Genomic DNA, 19,612 nt, shown 5'->3' with positions numbered 1-19,612 from the left:
ATTACTTTTATTGTTTTCTCTCCTGATGCGAGTGCCCCAGGTAGCATGAAGTAACTAAAGAAGGGAATGGAAAAAGTGCAATTCAAAAGAATTAAAGTTTGTCTTCAGAATTGAGCCTAGAACTTGTCCCTGGCACATTCGCTCTGCCACGTACACACCCTTCCCCTGCATCCTCCTTGTCTTTTTTCAGCTCACTATCTTGTCCAGATGGTTGGGGAAGTTTTTAACCAAGCCTAGGAGGCATTTCTATACTGAAAGAGTTTCTAGGGTGAGGTTGGAGGCTGGTGGTTAAAAAAAAAAAAAAATCCTAGAAGGAAACAAAATCTAATCTAGCACTTCAGCCATCTGTTCAACCTATATAGTTTCTCTCCAGAAATCACTGGTACATTCTTCCCTTGGGCCAGTGTGCAGACAGATAGGGACCTGAAAGAGGGATAAAAACAGCTGGATAGCTATGCAGGTGTGCATTTCGGTATGCATAGGGCCACTTAGTTTCATGGGGATAAACGGAGTATTGGAAGGGAAGGGAAGGAAGATGGGCTTTGTGACATGGATGAAAGGCACAGTTCCAGAGCCACCTCTGGGAGTCTGACAAGTCAAACAGGAACACGTGTGTAGGGAGAGTTGAGTCTTAGAGTAACTAGAGAAGGGGAATGGAAGTCATAGTTCTAAGTCACTAAGATTTGAAATGTGACACTAACAAGGTGGTTGGTGGTAAGTACAAATACACTGGGGATTGCAGTTTAGTGGTTAATCTCTCTTATTTCACTGCATTGTTTGCTCTGCTCATTATAATCTTTGTCCAGTGGAGGATACATCAATTACCTTCTATTCTCTTTTTTTTAAACACCTGATAGTTCCCAGAATTAAAAAAATTGTTTGTACTAACCATAATTTATAATAATAAAAAATAGCATTTCATCAAAACTATGGATGGATTCTGTACACCTAATAGAAGAACAAGAAAACCCTTATGACACTAAATGACTCAATATATTCACTGCAGACACGGTCCTTCAATTTACCCACCTATTTGCAGAAGATAGTAATATTTATTTGACAAGGATATTATGATAATGAATGGGACTGTTTATAAAGCATTGAAAATACCGCAGTTTAATTAATTTTTATGTATTTTTCCATGATGTTTGTATGTGCCGTGAAAAAACACCTTAAAAAGAAAAATGGCAATATCTACTTTGTTGGCCCAAAAGACAGAGATTAAAGTACTTCTTCATTTTAAGGTAAAAGAAAGCATTATTACCATCTAGTCTATTTTTTTTAACGCATCTACGTATAACTTTATTTTTTTTAGCTTTTATTTAAATTCCAGTTAGTTAACATACAGTGCACATATTGGTTTCAGATGTATAATTCAGTGCCTCAACACCTACATGCAACACCCAGTACTCATTACAAGTGCACTCCTCAGCCCCATCACCCATCACCCATCATCTAGTCTAAGAACCACAGAGGATTTTAGGTTGTTCAGAGACTGGAAGAGCTACTTTATTTGTTGATTACATCCTACTTACAGCAACAGAGACAAATTCATTCTTTGATTCAAAATTTATTGAGCATCTACTATGCACTATATTGGGCTCTGGAGATTCCATTTTATTAATAAGACATGATTGTTGTCCTCACTATAAAGTCTATTTAAGAAATTCTCTCTCATTTCAGAACAATGAAAAAGGAAAATGCAATCATGCATTTCAAAACTTTGTAGTCTATGCAACAGAGAGCTAGTGTGCTCATAGAGAAGAATAATTCCACCCATCTGCCAATGTTACTTTAAAAAACATATCATACTTCTGGGTCTAAACATTCCTAAACATAAAATGTTTCAAACTAAAAAAAAAAAAAAAAAAATTTAACTGTGAATTTTTTAAAAAGAGAATATATGTGAAGTACAACCAAAAAAGATTCTTTAATGGGTTATAAGGAATAATGTTGAACTAAATATCAACTTCAATTGAACTAAAACCAAAGAATTCTGAAAGAGCGAGTTTTGCCACTGATAAGCTGTCATTTCATACACATCAGTCATTAAGAAGTAGTTGTTTGGGGGCATCGTTGATTTCTAGCAATACCAAATAAATAATAACGAGGTAGGTAATAAAGGTTTTATCTCCTTTAACATGGCTGTCCAAAGATAATTGCTCACCCCTTTTATGCAGACTCATCTGTCAATGCAGTCTTCCCAGGAGAAGATACCATCACAGAGAGGGACATCCAACCACATTACTCACTAATTGGTCCACACCTATGACCTCTCAGCAGCATACCATAGAAGATGCAGTAGATTGTGTGTTAAAATAAACAATCGTCAGCACCAAGGTTACACTATATTATCCAGGACACAGGAGAAATTTACGAAACACAGTAGCGTCACCTTTGCCAATCTTCTACTCCACACACAAAACGATGAAGCCTTTCAATAGGAGGAACAGACCTAAGTGACATTAGACAGAAGCCTCCAAAATCACAGACAACTCTAGTCACTTTAAGGCTACTAAATTTGCCATGATATGGCAAAAAAAAAAAATCAAAAATCACCATCATTAACGAACATTTCTTTGGTGTCTATGGTGAGTAAAACATAATGCGTGATGCTAGGGATACACAGAGAAATAAAACACAATATCTTACCTCAGAGGGCTTATAAATCATTGAGAAAGAGAACATAAACATTACAAATGAAGCACAATACAAGGCAGCATGAGGGAAAGGAGAGCACTAGATGAGCATTAGATCTGAGAAGGGGGGAGCCAGCATTTAACAAAGGGTTGTCACACATCTGTGAGCCAGTCGCTGACCAACACGCTCTTCATAGTTACATGCTTAATTTGGTTTTATGAAAACAGGCTCTATCCTAAGGAAATAATAATCCAAAATTTAAGCAAAAATCTAGGCACACAATGTTCTAAAACATTATTGGCCACCATGAATAACTGGAAACAGTCTAAATATTTAATAGGAAAGAACTTTGATACAGTTATACAGAAAAATTATATGTAGCCATTAAAGGAGATATTGACAAATCATGGTAAGTATGGGAAAATGCTAACTGCAATAAAACTAGCATACTACCCGAAAAGGATAGAAACCATAGATGCATTAGAATCTCAACTCTGTGTCTTTTAAAAAAACTATGAATTACACTAATTTTTTACTCTGAAGGTTAGTAAATAAAGGGAAATTAAGCATTTGCCCTGCCTTTTTAGAAGGGACCAAAGTTTGTGAAAGAAAGCTCTTCTTTACAAAATAATTCCAGCTAATGAATGTAGAAAAAGCAGAATCAGAAAATCACCATTTTGCAATCCCCAACAAGATAATTTATTCAGGCAAGAATCTCAGCAGATCCCCAAACCATTAGATGAAAAGATTAGACTCAAAAAAGCCAAAATTTCGTGCCATAATTACCTGCCAATCACACGGGAAAAAATGGAGGGATGTGAATCATTTATTACAAAATCCTAAGAACTGTCAAATCTAGGTAGTAGGTATGTGTATGTATATATATATATATATACATGTATATATATATGTGTATATATATATGTATATATATATATGCATATATATATATACAGTCCTTGTGTTGGTTTTTCCATTTTTTTATATATTTAAATTTTTTATTATAAAAATTTGAAAAAATATATATAGGAAAAAGACTAAGAAGGAATATACCAAAATGTTGGCAGTAATTATGTCAATATAACTATAGGCAATTTCTGGGGCACCTAGGTGGCTCAGTCGGTTAAGCATCTGCATTCAGCTCAGGTCATGACGTCCCGGGATCGAGCCCCCTGTCTGGCTCCCTGCTTGGTGTCTTCTCCCCTGCCCCTCCCCCCACTTGTGCTCACTTTAATAAATAAATAAAATCTTAAAAAAAAAAACTATAGGCGATTTCCCTCTCAATTTAAAATTATTATTTTGTAATTTCAATTTTTTTCTTAATGACTACATATTATTTTTACCATCAGAAAAAGTGAGTAAAAGAAATGCAGACATCAGGTAGAATTGTATGTGAAAAAATTAAAAGCCTTAAGCCTCTCCATTTAAGGCAACAGTGATGTTGGGCTATTGTTGCTTTGGTTCTGATGTTATTTAATATATTAACAGTTTCCAAAAGGAAGTTTGAGGCATATTTCAAATAGTATCTTGGCAAAGCAAGAGGGAGGACTGTAAAAACAGGCCAACCCAGACACAAACTGCCCACACAGTTCATTAATAAACAGGACATTTTTTTTTCATCTTGAGAAAAAATTCAATCTAATACCTCCGGGGAAATTCTTTTCTGCATAGTTATTCAATAATAGAGAAGCCTGGAAAGCAACCCAAATGACAAGAAGGAACAGCAGAGGAGAAATGGGGAGAGCTCTTGGAATGATAACGGAAAATGAATTAGAGCTTTAGTTTCCAATGACGTCCGTGAAAACCACGTCAGTGCTGATTAGGACTGGGTATCCAGGCAGAAGACTGCCTCTCCTCACCGCTCGCCGAGACCATCTAGTCTCATGTCATGTTCAAGTTGGACACACAAGAAACCTGTGAACAGCAGGGCCAGCAAAGCATACAAACAGGAGCCTTCAGGATCCATTCATCAAGAAGACCACAAGATTAAATATGCAGAACCTGCCATAAGATGACAGAGTGAAGAGATAAGGTTACAGAAAAATATGTAAAATACATTAATGCCAAGAAGCAAGAGGAAGCATTTAGCCTGGAGCTAAGAATAATGGCATTAAATAAAATTAAGGAAAAAAATCGTAGTAAGTAGTATTTAAATGATGTCACTGGAACATCTCTTACTACTTGACTTTACATGCTATTGCATAATTTAATAGTCTTATTTTCCGCGTACAGTGACTGGCTGGGGTTAATGCTTTTCCCTTTTAGTCTGGTAGAGGTTTACACTGAGGCTTTACATAATAGTATAGTGCAGTGGTGCCCAGATTTTGCTGCACATGAGGACCATCTGGGGAATTTTTGAAATCCCAGTCATCAGGTGGCCTCCCATACCTATTAAACCAAAATATCTGGGAGTGGGAGCCATGCATCAGCTTATTAAAGATTGCCAAGAGAATTGAGTGTGCTGCAAAGTTTGGGCACTACTGGCCTAGTAGGGGGAGGCAAATTCGGGGAGCTGCATCAATTACAGAATTCATGCTGATTAAAATATTTTAAGAAAAACCTACCCCACGAGAGCTAGCAGGCCAGTAAAATCATGTGAGTTCTACATAGGAAGAGGCAAAAACGGCTATGGGCAGAAAAGTGCAGCACTGAGCAAGTCACGACCACGAACAGAAGCTGGTGAACTGTACCACAGGTGCGGCTGGTAAGGAACTTTGGTGGAATGGCATAAGAACTGACCCTGTACTCACCAAAGATCTACTCAGTGCCTTTTTTCAGCCTTTTTATGGATAACACTTGAGAGTGCATATACTCTGTTGCCATTTGAAGCCAACTGCATTAACATTTTTCATCCCTAATCCATGTTGGTTTTATTTCAGAATATCAAAAAGAATTGTTTCCATTACTGTTTTGGTCTTCCGATAGTGTCTATTAATATTCCCCACATAACAATTTGGGGAGTCTCTTGTATCACGACAATTTTCACAAAAGATATAAAGTGATTTAAGTATATGAATTTGGAAGTGACTTGAAAAGCAGTATCATTTACTTCACTTGAAAAGCATACAATATATTGAGTTTGGCTTTTGAAAAGAAACTTATAATTTTGCTTATACACTCTGTACACGAGGCCCAAGATTATCTCCTCTCTCTCAAATAGTGTCCTCCGTCAAAAGAAAACCAGATGCACTCTTCTCTGCTCCCATCCATAGCCCACCAGCCTGTCCCTAACCCCTCTTTACCCTGGCCCACAGGGGAGAACTTAGCCGTCTAATTTGGGGTAGAAGTAAGATCAGCGTTTCCCGCAAATGGCCACGTCCCCACTAGCAAGCCAGAGCTATCTTAGGAAGCAGAGGACAGACCTCAGGTCTTCGGCTGCCATGTCCACTAGTCAACAGGATGGGAACGTCCTTTTCCAGAGCTGTTTTGTTTTCGTAGCTGCCAGTAACCCTGGGCTGAGACTGACACATTCACCCTCTACCCTTTCTAAACCTCCTCTTTACTGACATATAATCCACATACGACACAATTTAGTCACATAAACTGTACGGTTCAATAGTTTTTAGTATATTCACGGGGGTTGTGCAACCATCACAATTTTCAGACATTTACATCACCCAGAAAGAAACCCTGCACCCATTAGCACTCATTTCCCATTTCTCCCCCACAGCAGGCCCCCTCCCCCCTGCCCCAGGCAACCACTAATACACTTTTTGTCTCTACGATTTGCCTATTGTAGAAATTTCACATAAATAAAATCATACAATATGTGGCCTTTTGTGTCAACTTCTTTCACTTAGCATAACGGTTTCAAGGTTCATCTATGTATCAGTGCTTCATTCTTTTTTATTGCTGAAAAAATTCCATTATATGGATTTATCACATTTCATTCATCAGTTGATAGGCTGATTGGATTATTTCTACTTGTGGGTATTAGGAATAATGCCGCTATAAACATTTGTGTACAAGTTTCTGTATGGGCATATATTCTCATTTCTCTTGGGGATATACCTAGGAGTGGAATTGCTGGGTCATATGTAACTCCATGTTTATTCTGTTGAGAAACTGCCAGACTCTTTCCCATAGCAGCTGTACCATTTTACATTCTCACCAGCAATATATGAGGGTTCCAGTTCCTCTGCATCTTCATCAATACTTGTTATTACCTCTCTTTGATTATAGTCATCCGAATGAGTGTAGTTATCTACTTTTGACTTCCATTTCTCCATTGGCTAGTGACATTGAGCATCTTTTCAAGTGCTAGTTGGCCATTTGTGTATCTTCTTTGAGAAAATGTTTATTTAAATCCTTTGCCCACTTAGACAGCTGGTGCCCCGCTGACCCGCCCGGCACCCCACATGGCATTCTCTGCCATACATGGGGATGGGTCAGGTGTGGAGGGCCCCTCCTCCCTGGAAACCTGGCAGGGCTGGAAAGGGGTCTGCCCCCTTGTCCACATGCAATGAGGGTGTGTGGGGAACCTGATGCTAAACCATTCCTAGACAACCTGCTTCTGATTGGGGTTTCCTAGGTTGTAGAGCAGCTCCCTCCTGGGATCTATTGAAAGTCAGCCCTGGACACAAGGGTTTGAGAAAAGAGAAGAGAAGAGAAGAGAAGAGAAGAGAAGAGAAGAGAAGAGAAGAGAAGAGAAGAGAAGAGAAGAAGAGGAGAGGAGAGGAGAGGAGAAGAGAAAGGAAGGAAAGAAAGAAAGAAAAAGAAGGAAGGAAGAGAGAGAGAAGGAAGGAAGGAAGGAAAGAAAAGAAAGAAAAGGAAGGAAGGAGGGAGGGAGGGAAGGAGGAGGGAGGAAGGGAGGAAGGAAGGAGAAAGGGAGGAAGGAAGGAAGGAAGGAAAGAAGAAAGAAAGAAAAAAGAAAAGGAAGGAAAGAGGGAGGGAGGGAAGGAGGAGCGAGGGAGGAAGGAAGAAAAGGAAGGAAGGAAAGAAAGAAAGAAAAAGAAAGAAAGAAAACAGAGAGGAAGGAAGGGAGAAAGGGAGAAAGAAAGAAAAAAGAAAGAAAGAAAGAAAGAAAGAAAGAAAGAAAGAGAAAGAAAAAGAAGGAAGGAAGGGAGGGAGGGGGAAAAGAAAAAAAATTTAAGAAAAAAATTTAAAAAATCCTTTGCCCATTTAAAAATTGGGGTATCTGTCTTATTATTATTGAGTTTCTTATATATTCTTTACTCTAGATATATGATATCAGACATATGATTTGCAAATATTTTCTCCCATTCTGTAGGTTATTTTTTCATTTCTTGATGGTGTTCATTAAAAGCACAAAAGTTTTTACCCACTGGTTTCTTTTTTCTCTCTCTCTTTCTCCTTTTAACCAATCCTATATACTGGTGGTTCTACACAAGGCTGGAATATAGGCTTTTAATAAAGCAATGATTTTCATCTGTTATGTTGAATGCTACAAACCCAACACCTAACACAGTACCTGGTCCATAGGATACCCTTAATAAATATTTGTTGAATGAATGATTGAACAACATTCATATACACTCAAATTTTAATCTTCCTGCAAGTACATCCCATCTTGTTTAAGTATGGCCTTTTGAAACCACGGAAATGACCCTGGCTCTCAGCCCAGTGAAATATTAGGGGATGGCTCGGCTAAGGACAAACAGCAGGATCACCTACATCCCTTCTAGTCTTTAATCTTGACTAACTCCCTCCTGTTCCCAGAGGAGTTGTTGCCAATCAGTGTCACAATGCAATAGCCACCCTAGACCTTTCCCTGCTGCCTGAACTACAACCAAGAATGGACTTCAGTGGTCCTTCCTTGCTTGTCCACCACGGGATAATTATGCACACAGTTGAATTCGTTTATTATTTTAAGTGAGGGTCATCTAGTTCTATAGAGGCTAATTTTTAACGATCCAAAGAAACTCAGAGTAACAGGGTAAAGGTCTAGAGGGCCCTCATTCACCACACCATCAGAAGGACACTTTCAGGTCTTCTTTGGATGAGCCCTGAGAACAGATGACAGTCCATCAAGGGTCCTGCAGCTGAGGTGAGCATGGAGTGAGGAAGGCCCAGACACTGAAAGTCCACTGAAGCCACCACAAACAAGAAGCCATCTTGGCTGCCCTCTGTAATATTTTTGGCTGTAACAGACACCCTTCTTATTAAGCATCAAGTCTCTTTTCGCTTAAATGAGTGCTGATTGGTATAAGTCTGTTTACTTTGGTCAAACTCATTGGAGCAAATATAAGTGGTCTCAAGGGAAAAAGAGCATCTCAAATCCTAAGGGAAGAACCCTTCACAGTTTGGCTATGAATAGATTCAAGACTACCATTCAATTTTTTTTCTTTCTTCTTTTTATTGAGGCATAATTTACAAATAAAACTATAAGGTATTTAAAGTATACAATGTGATGATTTAATATACGTATACATCATGAAAGGATTTCCCCCACTGAGTTAATTACACATCCATTACCTGATATATTTACCTTTCTTTTTCAGTGTGAACACTTAAGTTCTATTCTTCTAGCAAATTTCAACTATACAATACAATACGGTGTTAAGTGTATAGTTACCAACTATAGTTGTCATGTTATACATTAGACAAAATACTTTTTATATTATTTTCATTATGTTGCTTTTCTAAACTTGTATACTTTATTGCTCCCAACTATCTACAGAAAGAACTTCCAACTCTTTGGCATGGTAGCTAAGGTTCCTATTATTTGGTCTCACCTTGGCCCCCCAGCTTTCCCCACCTTTGTTCAATACCTGTGAGCCACCTCTCCTGTCTTCCAAAAGTGTCATACTGACTCCCATACTAACTCTTTGCACTTGCTTGAACACAATTTCTTATGTTTCTACATCTTGCCATGATATTTTAGAAAAGCAATCTAGTAACAGATGGTAAATGCTTTCTATTTCTTAGCTGTAGGGGCACCTGGGTGGCTCAGTTGGTTAAGCAGTTGCCTTCAGCTCAGGTCATGATCCCAGAGTCCTGGGATCAAGCCCCACATCGGGCTTCCTGCTTGGCGGGAAGCCTGCTTCTCCTTCTCCCACTCCCCCTGCTTGTGTTCTTTCTCTAGCGTCTCTCTCTCTCTCTGTCAGTTAAATAAATAAATAAAATCTTTATTATTTCTTAGCTGTATACTTAACAATTTTCTTTTGGCCCTAGCTTATTAGTTGTATTTTTATTTCTCAAATCAAAACTTTAATATCAAAAGTTATAGAAGCAGATTCTTCCGGGCGCCTGGGTGGCTCAGTTGGTTAAGCAACTGCCTTCGGCTCAGGTCATGATCCTGGAGTCCCGCGATCGAGTCCCGCATCGGGCTCCCTGCTCAGCAGGGAGTCTGCTTCTCCCTCTCCCGCTCCCCCCTCTTGTGCTCTTTCTCTCTCTCACTCTCTCTCTCAAATAAATAAATAAAATCTTTAAAAAAATAAAATAAATTTAAAAAAAGAAAAAAAAAAAGAAGCAGATTCTTCCAAACACAGGAAGAGCAGAGCAGTTACTTATGCAAAAAAAAAAAAATTCATATTTAAAAATATCTAAAACAATAAGCAAAATTAACAATATAACAAGTTATGCCTACCTAATAATAAGCTTTTTATTTTATTTTTTTAAGATTTTATTTATTTATTTTTGAGAGAGCGAGAATGCACATGCACATGCATGAGCATGAGCAGAGGGGAAAGGCAGAGGGAGAAGGAGAAGCAGACTCCCAGCTGAGCTGAACAGGGAGCCTGCTGCGGGGCTGGATCCCAGAACCCTGAGATCATGACCTGAGCCAAAGGCAGACGTCCAACCGACTGAGCCACCCAGGCACCCAATAGTAAGCTTTTTTAACAGCAAACAAATAGGGGGAAAGAATGATGAATACTTACTGTTCAAATTAGTTTTGTGTGAGCTTTTTTTCCCAGTAAACTTAAAGAATACTTTACATTTTTAAAGTATCCTTTATAAATCACATTGCAGCACAATAAATATATCTCTCAATAAAAGAATAAAAGCCTCACTAACCAGGTGCCTTCTCAACAAATCAAACTGATAGAATTTACCCCAAATTCCCTTCAAAGAGAAAAACAGTTCACAAAAGGAATACACAAATAGCCTAAACAGATGAACAAATGTTCAGTGTCACTAGCAATCAAAGAATTGTAAATTAAAATGACATGCCACTTTTACTATCCAAACTGGCTTTATTGTATAATTACATATTACACATACATGTGTTTAGGATTATACCACATTCTGTTTTTTTGAAGTACTCACTGCAGCAAAGATAAAGTTAAATGGATAACCTCAAATATGGCTGGTAGATATAACTTGGTTCAATCTTATTAGAAAGTGATTTGGCATTTTAAATTATCTATCTTGTCTTATAGTCTCTAAAATTTATGTTTTTAATGACTACCCAATATTTCACCAAATGTATATATCACCAGTTATTTAATCACTCCCTATCACTAAATATGTAGGGTTTTTTCCAGTTTACTACCATAAATGCTGCAATACACATTTTTATATCATTTTTGACATCTCTAATTACTTTTTTCAGATAAATTCTTGGAAGAAATAGTACTAGATCAAGAGGTAGAATAATTTTTAAAGTTCTACTTTTAATCAATCCTATATACTGGTGGTTGTCTACAAGGCTAAATCATAGGCTCTTGTAGGGCAGTGATATTTGTTTTGTTAAATGTTGTAAGCCCAGCCCCTAGGACAGCCCCTGACACATCATATGCCCTTAATAAATATTAGTAGAATGAATCATTGAATAATTTTTGCATACATCCAAATTTTGGCAATTGTCCTTATAAACTTCTAAGAAGACATCCCACCCTGTCCTATTAAGGAAGCCTGGAGGGGGAGCGCCTGGGTGGCTCCGTCAGTTAAGCATCTACTTTCTGCTCAGGTCATGATCCCGGGGTCCTGGGATCAGGCCATGTTGGGGCTCCCTGCTCAGTGGGGTGTCTGCTTCTTCCTTTCCCTCTCCCTCCCCCAACTCATGCTCTCTCTCTCAAATAAATAAATAATATTTAAAAAAGGTGGGGGGGGAAGCCTGGAGGTTCATCAGCACTTGGTCAAGACATACCAAGTACAAATATGAAATTTGGACAGACTTACCTAGTCATTCTGTCTTGTGTTTTAAAAGAGATAGTAGAATTGCCGCAGCAAGTTGGCGATGACAGTCCTCACTATGGTTGCTCCAGTCTGATTTCATTGCTCCCAAATTGATTAACAGATTCAATGCAATTCCAATAAAAATCCCAGCAAGATGTAGATATTCATACATTTTACTGTACATTCATACATTTTACTGTAAAGCTGTAGTAAACATAATAGTGTGATATGGACTAAAGAGAGACATACAGAATGGCAAAATAGACAATACAGATAAATATAATGATTGACAATGAAACAGAAAAGTCCAGAAATAGGCTCACACATATATGATGAATCAGTTTTCACCAAGGGTACAAAGACAATTAAATAAGGAAATGATAACCTTTTCAAAAAGAGTGCTATAAAAATCAGATATCCATATGCAAAAATAAAAATGAACCTTAATCTTTACCTCACACCATAGATAAAAATGAACTCACAGTGGGTCACAGACCTAAATGTAAAAGCTAAAACTGTAAGACTTCTAGAAGAAAATATAAAGAAAGTCTTCATGACCTTGGGTTAGGCAAATAATTTTTTATAGGATATAAAAACATGAATTCTAAAAGAAAAAAAGTGACAAATTTGACTTCATCAAAATGTAAAACTTTCACGCTTCAGAAATCAGTTTTAGGAAAATGAAAAGGTAAGCCACAGGCCTGGAGAAAATATTGCTATTTATACCTGATAAGAGACTTGTGTCCAGAATATAAAGAACTCTTGTAATCAATGAGATGAATAACCAATTTTAACAATGAGCAAAAGAACCAAACAGAAAGTCCATAAAAGAAGACACATGAATAGTAAATAGGTACGTAGAAAGATGTTCAATGTCATTAGTCATCAGGGAAATCACAAGATATTACAACACAATTCCTACGATAACTACAACTAAATAATGATAGTTATAGAGGAGGTAGAGGAACTGGAACTTTCATACTTTTCTAGTGGAAATGCAAATTGGTTCAGCCACTGTGGAAAACAGTTTGGTAGTTTTTTTTATAAAGTTCAACATGCACTTACCACATCACCCAGCACTCCCACTCTCACATATTTACTAAAGAGAAATGAAAGCATAGATCTACACAAACAGCCAAAGTTGGAAACAATCCAAATATCCACCAAGTGGTGAATGGATGCATTTGGGTATTTTGTATGATAGAATAATGTACAATAACAACAAGAACAAAGTACTGATACAGGCAATGAATTGCCAAAGCATTATTCTAAGTGAAAGAAGCCAGATACAAAAGATTCCATTTATAGGAATTCTAAAAAAAAGAGAAAACTGTAGTGATGGAAAGTAGGTTGGTCATTGTCATGGGCCAAATGGTAGAGTATTGGTGGAGACATATGGGGACTTTTGGGGATGATGTAATTGTTCTATGTCTTGATCATTCTGTCTGTTACAGGATTGCATACATTTTTCAAAACTCACTGAATTATCCACTTCAAATAAGTTTTATTGTATGTGAATTATACTTCAATAAAAATGATTAAAAGCCCTTTTAATAATATACTATTTAATAATAGTTTGTTTTCATTTTTAAAAGTTGGGATGAGGGACACCTGGGTGGCTCAGTTAAGCGTCTGCCTTCGGCTCAGGTCATGATCCCAGGGTCCTGGGATCGAGTCCCACATCAGGCTCTGGCTCAGCGGGGAACCTGCTTCTCCCTCTGCCTGCCGCTCCCCCTGTTTGTGCTCACTCTCTCTCTCTCACAAATAAATAAAATCTTAAAAAATAATAATAAATAAATAAATAAAAGTTGGGATGAAAGTAATATTTTTATGTGGATGGGATACTGGTCTCATAAAGTTGGTAAAAAGGGGTGAATTTTGAATACACCTTTCTCTGGATGGAGATGTGTCAACAAATAGGGCTTCTTCTCCCAGAGATTAGTACTCAAATTGGTGATTGCATAGGAAGCAAAGTTTATAGATGACCCTTAAATTTCTTTCAATAGTGCATGCTAAGTGAATGAAGATGAATTGCTGGATGATTTCATCCTGTGTAAATAGGATAGATAATGCATTTTAAGAAAAGCAATTCAAAACTATATTAATAATATTATATGGGTTCAAGTTATTTCCTGGGATACTTTGTTTCCTGAAATCTTGATATCTACATGATAATGGTATTACAGTTAAAAAAAAAGAATTCTTTATCTTTTAGAAGTAAGTACTAAAGTATTTACAATGAAGTGATATGATATCTGGGATTTGCTTTAAAATAATCCAGTAGGGTGGGGAAAAGTTAAGAAGTGAGAGTGGTTAGGAATATAGCGGGAACAAGATTGGACATGTATTAATAACTGTTGAAGCTGAGTGATGACTACAAAGGATTTACTTTTCTATTCTTTTTATTTTGTGTATATTTGAACATTTCCATAATAAAGAGGTCGGGTTTTTAAGTTTCCTAAGTAAAAAGTCTATCTTAACATAGGTGAACTCGGTCTGGAGTCATCCTGGACCATGCCTCATGGTCCATAAGGGCATCCATTAGAAGTTGAAAATACATTCTTTAAGTATTATTTTCAAGTCCAGGCAAGGACATATGACAGAATCACCAAGGGTGCTCATCTATTCCATGCCAAGAGCCTCTCAAGAAGATTTGATCTGATTGGGTGGTGCATTTAGGAACTGAGGGTTTAAGATACAGTGTTCAATCCCCTAGGAAGAGCAAAAGGAAAAGGCTAGGTGAACTTCCAAGATTTCTACCAATGAGAAGTCATTTGGGGAATAGCTATAATCAGTAGAAAGGCAGAGTTTCACCACATCATCCCAACAAGCAGTTGAATTACAAAGCCAACAGAATGCTAGGATCAGACAGAGGACAGAAGACAAAATTATTCCATCCTATATATTAATTGCCAAATAAATGCTATTGGAAATTCAAAAAAATCTAGAGAAGGGTAATTAATTATTTTATTAGAAACTCAAGGAAAATCTATGAAAACCAGAGACCAAAAGATAGCACTGGAGACTTGAAGGTTGTAAATTCATAGAGGTGGAAATAGTGTAATCGGGACCTTTCGCTCAATCCTAGCACACTAGAACCAGAGGATGCCACTTAAAGTTTAAAAGATGTAGATTAAGTTCAAATAAAAGGAAATATACTTTACACGAATGTTTTAGCCAAAACACGAAGAAGCTTATGCAGGGTTTAACTAGCAAATAATAAAATATAATTAAAGTAAAGTCAAATATCTGAGAGACAAATCCTAAACATTTTTAGACTAACCATTTGAGGCGCCATGAAAGTCATCTAAACTTTTACAATCTATCCATTGGTATTACTTCACAGACAGAGTTGGCCAAATCATCCGTGTTGTCTAAACTACAGTTTAGTTTTTTAAGATTTTATTAAAACTCATGAGTCACTATCACAATGGCTCTTGGTCCTTGACAAATAGAAGGACCCTTCATTTCTACAGCCAGACATGGAAACACTTGAGCTAGAAGCAGAATAATGCAGCATTCCACCATCCCATCCTTGAAAACCTTCTCTTCCAGTTATTTACTGCTGTGTGACACACTACCTCAAAACTCAGAAGCTTAGAGCAGCATCCATTTTACTATATTTTATGATTTGGTGAGTCAGAAATTTGGAAGGAACCTGGCCAGGTGATTCTTCTGTTCCATGTGGCATCACTGCAGTCACTCATGCTACTCTGCGGCTAGGCTGGAAGGTCCCAGATGACTTCTCTCACAAGTCCAATGTCTTGGCAGTGTTGCTGATGGCAGAGTTCGGTTGAGTTCTTCTCCCTCACTATATAATCTCAGCACCTCTCCATGTGTTTTCTCTAACAGGGTAGCTAGACTTCTTATCTGTTGGCTGATTTATGATCAGGGCTCCAAAAGACAATGGAGAAGGCTGTCAGACCTCTTAAAGTCTCAGCCCAGAACTGGCATTGTGAAACTTCTGTTGTGCTCTATTGATCCAAGGAATCCAGGCCAGCCTTGATTCAAGTGGAGAGAAATGGACCTCTCAATGGAAGGAATGTCAAAGAACTTAGACAATTTTTAATCTATCACAGATGTCCTCAGAAAACCATCAGGAACAGGGCACCTGAGTGGCTCAGTCTGTTAAGCATCTGCCTTCAGTTCAGGTCATGATCCTGGGGTCTTGGGATCAAGCCCTGCATCAGGCTCCCTGCTCAGCAGGGAATCTGCTTCTCCCTCGCCCTCTGCCCTTCTTCCCCCCTGCTCCTGCGCTTGCTCTCTCTCTCACTCTCTGTCTCCCTCTCTCAAATAAATAAAATTAAAAAAAAAAAGAAAACCATCAGGAACAAAAAAATATCCCTGTCTGCCTTTAAGGAAGGACTGAAAGGAATTTTTCCTGGACTAAATGTTTATTCAATAAGAAAGATGAATAGTTCCATGTATCTCAGTATTCCTGTTTTTAGCCAGACCGACAGAATATTTTCAGTCACATATGGAAGTGTTTTTCTTCTCAGTTTGCCTATATGTGGGTGAGTGATATAAAATATGTATGCATCATATCGTATATGCATTTATCAAGTGACTTTATTAAAAAGGAAGTTGGGATTGTTCTAAATAACATATGATAGAGAATGAGTCTTTTCAATTTAATTTTCTTAGAGGGTCTTAAAGCTTATCACAAGGAATATACAATATCAGCAATAATAATGATTGCCAGTATAAAGATGCATAGGCATCTTTTCATACATTGCATCATTTAATCATTACAAGAATTCTGCAAGTGATACTGTTAGCCTCAGATCACATGCTATAATCTGGATTTGAACCCAGGTTCACTCTAGCTCAAAAGCCTACAGTCACATTACAAATGTGGCAGAGTAATAACAAGTTTTGACCAAGAGGTAAAGCAACATAAACTCACACACAGCTGGTGGGATTGTTCACTGTTACAGTGTGTTGTTACAATCTGGAAACTATTTATTTGAAAGCATATATTGTGTGACCTAATATTCCTACTACTAGTTAAATTCCCTAGAGAAACTCATGCACATGTATGAGGAGACATATACAAGCATATTTATAGCCTTTGTTAGTCATAACACAGAAACAAGAAACAACACAAATGTCAATCAACAGTAGAACAGAGAGTGAAGTGGTGGCGTGTTCATTTATTGAAGAAACGCTCCCCAGTGAAAATGAATGACCTGGAATAACATGTATCAACAAGGATAAATCTCAAAAATCCAAAACTGAGGCAAAGGAGCAAGTTACAAATGAATACCTAAGTATAATTCCATTTCTAGAAAGCAGAAAACACTGAACAATGTGCTCATTAAAATGAATATGTGGGGTAAAACTGTAATGAAATAAGACAATATTGCACAAAAATTCAGCCAGGAGGAAGAGGAATATGATCTGACGGGAACACAGAGGGGGCATTTGGAATATGGCCAACTTCCATCTCTTGGTCCGGATGACAGTTCATTGTGTTCTTTTTCTTTTAACTAAAAATGCATCCTTTATACAGCCAACCATACCCGTTGTCCTCCCTAGCACGTTTTGACACCTGCAGCTGGTTTGCCACACTGCAGTTTCCCATTGATTGCTTTCCCATCATCCACTCCAGCCTGACCAGGCAGGGGTAACTAAGCTGATTGATGTCCCTGCACCACACTGACCAGATAACTCTAAAGTCCATCGTTCACCTAGACAATTGGCTCTAATAAGTGTTTGAAAATCTGTTATAGGAAAGATAGGTTATTGCTCTTCTAAGGAATCTCTGGGAAATAACATTGTTGCTTCTAACTTATTAAGGTGAAAATACATGATTCTCCAGTTTCCCTTTGCATTTCATTTTTTTGAATGACCACACAGATCAACAATACAGCACTATAATTAACAATACTGTATCGTATAATTAAAAATTTGCTAAAAGAGTAGGCCTATGTTCAGCATTCTTATAACAACAAATAATAATAAATGAAGAGGGTAGGAGGAAACTTTTGGAGGTGATAGATATGTTTAAGGCATAGATTCTGGTGATGGTTGCCCAGGCGTATATGTAGCTCTGAACTCATCAAGTTATGTACATTAAATATGTACAGCTTTTTGCATGTCCATCATCTCAATGAAGTGGTTTTTAGAAAATCACCACCACATGCCACTATGAAATATTTCCTTAGAAACAAAAGACTCATCACATCGGTGTAGAGAGGGTAACCACAGTTTCTATTATGAGCAAATGTGGCAAAATTTGTCATGCACAAAGGACAGTAAAACTGTCCTTAGAGAAAGGGACAATGTAATGAAAGAGAAAATTTTTACTGTTTCAGCATGGAAAGATGACATCATTAAGGAAGAAAACAGTGCTTTTAAATAATGCATTCTATTTTGCAATATAGTTATGCTAGGGCAAGAGAGAGTAAAAATGTCTTAAATTATCAAATTTTTCCACTTTCACAAAGGAAATAAATACAATAATTAGAAAAATCCAAGTGAAATATATTTTATTTTTACTCTGCATAAATGCAGGGCAAAAAGACTTCTTAGGGTTTTTTCTTTCCTTTAACAGTACATTAATGTCCAAATAACTGAAGAAAATGAACTGCAAATTATAATCTTTTCTTCCCTCTTGTCAAAGCCAAGGTTTACTCCTAGCTATTTTAACAGGTAACATATTAAGTCAAAAAAAATGTAAATTAAAAATCATTCTCTGGAGGGCACATTTTTTACCAGATTAAAATGAGAGAGTAAGTTATGCATCTGGTAGGAAAAACCATGATTTCAGGGGAATTTGAGAGGGAAGTATTTTTCTCCAGTAATTTTATAATACATTCCAGAATCAGGTGATCTTCTATTACATGTATTTAAAATAACTATCTTCAAGGCAAAGAATAAAATCAACATTATATAATGAGGGTTCATGTTTACTTTTAGTAATATTAATAGGATTCCCTAGTAACACTGATGATCATTATTAATATAATACTATATTCCCTAAATCTTTCCTGGACAAGAGTAAATAAAAGTAATAATGTAGTATAAAATCAACTTTACCATGTTTGTGCTGAACATTGTATATTATCTTTAATCCTCACAACATCCGTGCAGGTCGTTATTAGCTCCATTTCAAACAGGAGGACAGTGAGGCTTGGCGAAGGTGAGCAAGTTGTTGAGCACTGCATTGCTGGTAAATGGCCAGATGGGGATTGGAATCTAGGTGTCTCACTGCTTCCATGTTATATGCATATTTATACTGTCAGTCAAAATATGCCTTTGAAATACAGTAACTTTAACCCAGCAATGCCTGCTATGGAATGCATAATTTGTCATGTCCCCAAAACACCATAATTTTTATTTTTTTATTTTTATTTTTATTTTTTTTTAAAGATTTTATTTATTTGAGAGAGAGGATGAGAGGAGAGAGCACATGAGAGGGGGGAGGGTCAGAGGGAGAAGCAGACTCCCTGCCGTGCAGGGAGCCCGATGCGGGACTCGATCCCGGGACTCCGGGATCATGACCTGAGCCGAAGGCAGTCGCTTAACCAACTGAGCCACCCAGGCGCCCAACACCATAATTTTTAAAAAGGTTCTACTGAAAAGGTGTTTTTCTGTTATTTGAAACTCAACTAGAACACAGATTCATTCTGAATGATATAGATACTAAACCTTCACATAATCCAAAGGTTGATAAAGATACATGTCCTGGGGCGCCTGGGTGGCTCAGTTGGTTAAGCGACTGCCTTCGGCTCAGGTCATGATCCTGGAGTCCCAGGATCGAGTCCCGCATCGGGCTCCCTGCTCTGCAGGGAGTCTGCTTCTCCCTCTGACCCTCCCCCCTCTCCTGCTCTCTCTCTCTCATTCTCTCTCTCAAATAAATAAATAAAATCTTTAAAAAAAAAAAAAA

Source organism: Leptonychotes weddellii, chromosome 12 (assembly GCF_054177405.1).
Source record: "Leptonychotes weddellii isolate Sample4059 chromosome 12, ASM5417740v2, whole genome shotgun sequence".
Lineage (NCBI taxonomy): Eukaryota > Metazoa > Chordata > Mammalia > Carnivora > Phocidae > Leptonychotes > Leptonychotes weddellii.
The sequence above is the reverse complement of the archived record's forward strand: the minus strand, read 5'-3'. Positions refer to the sequence as shown.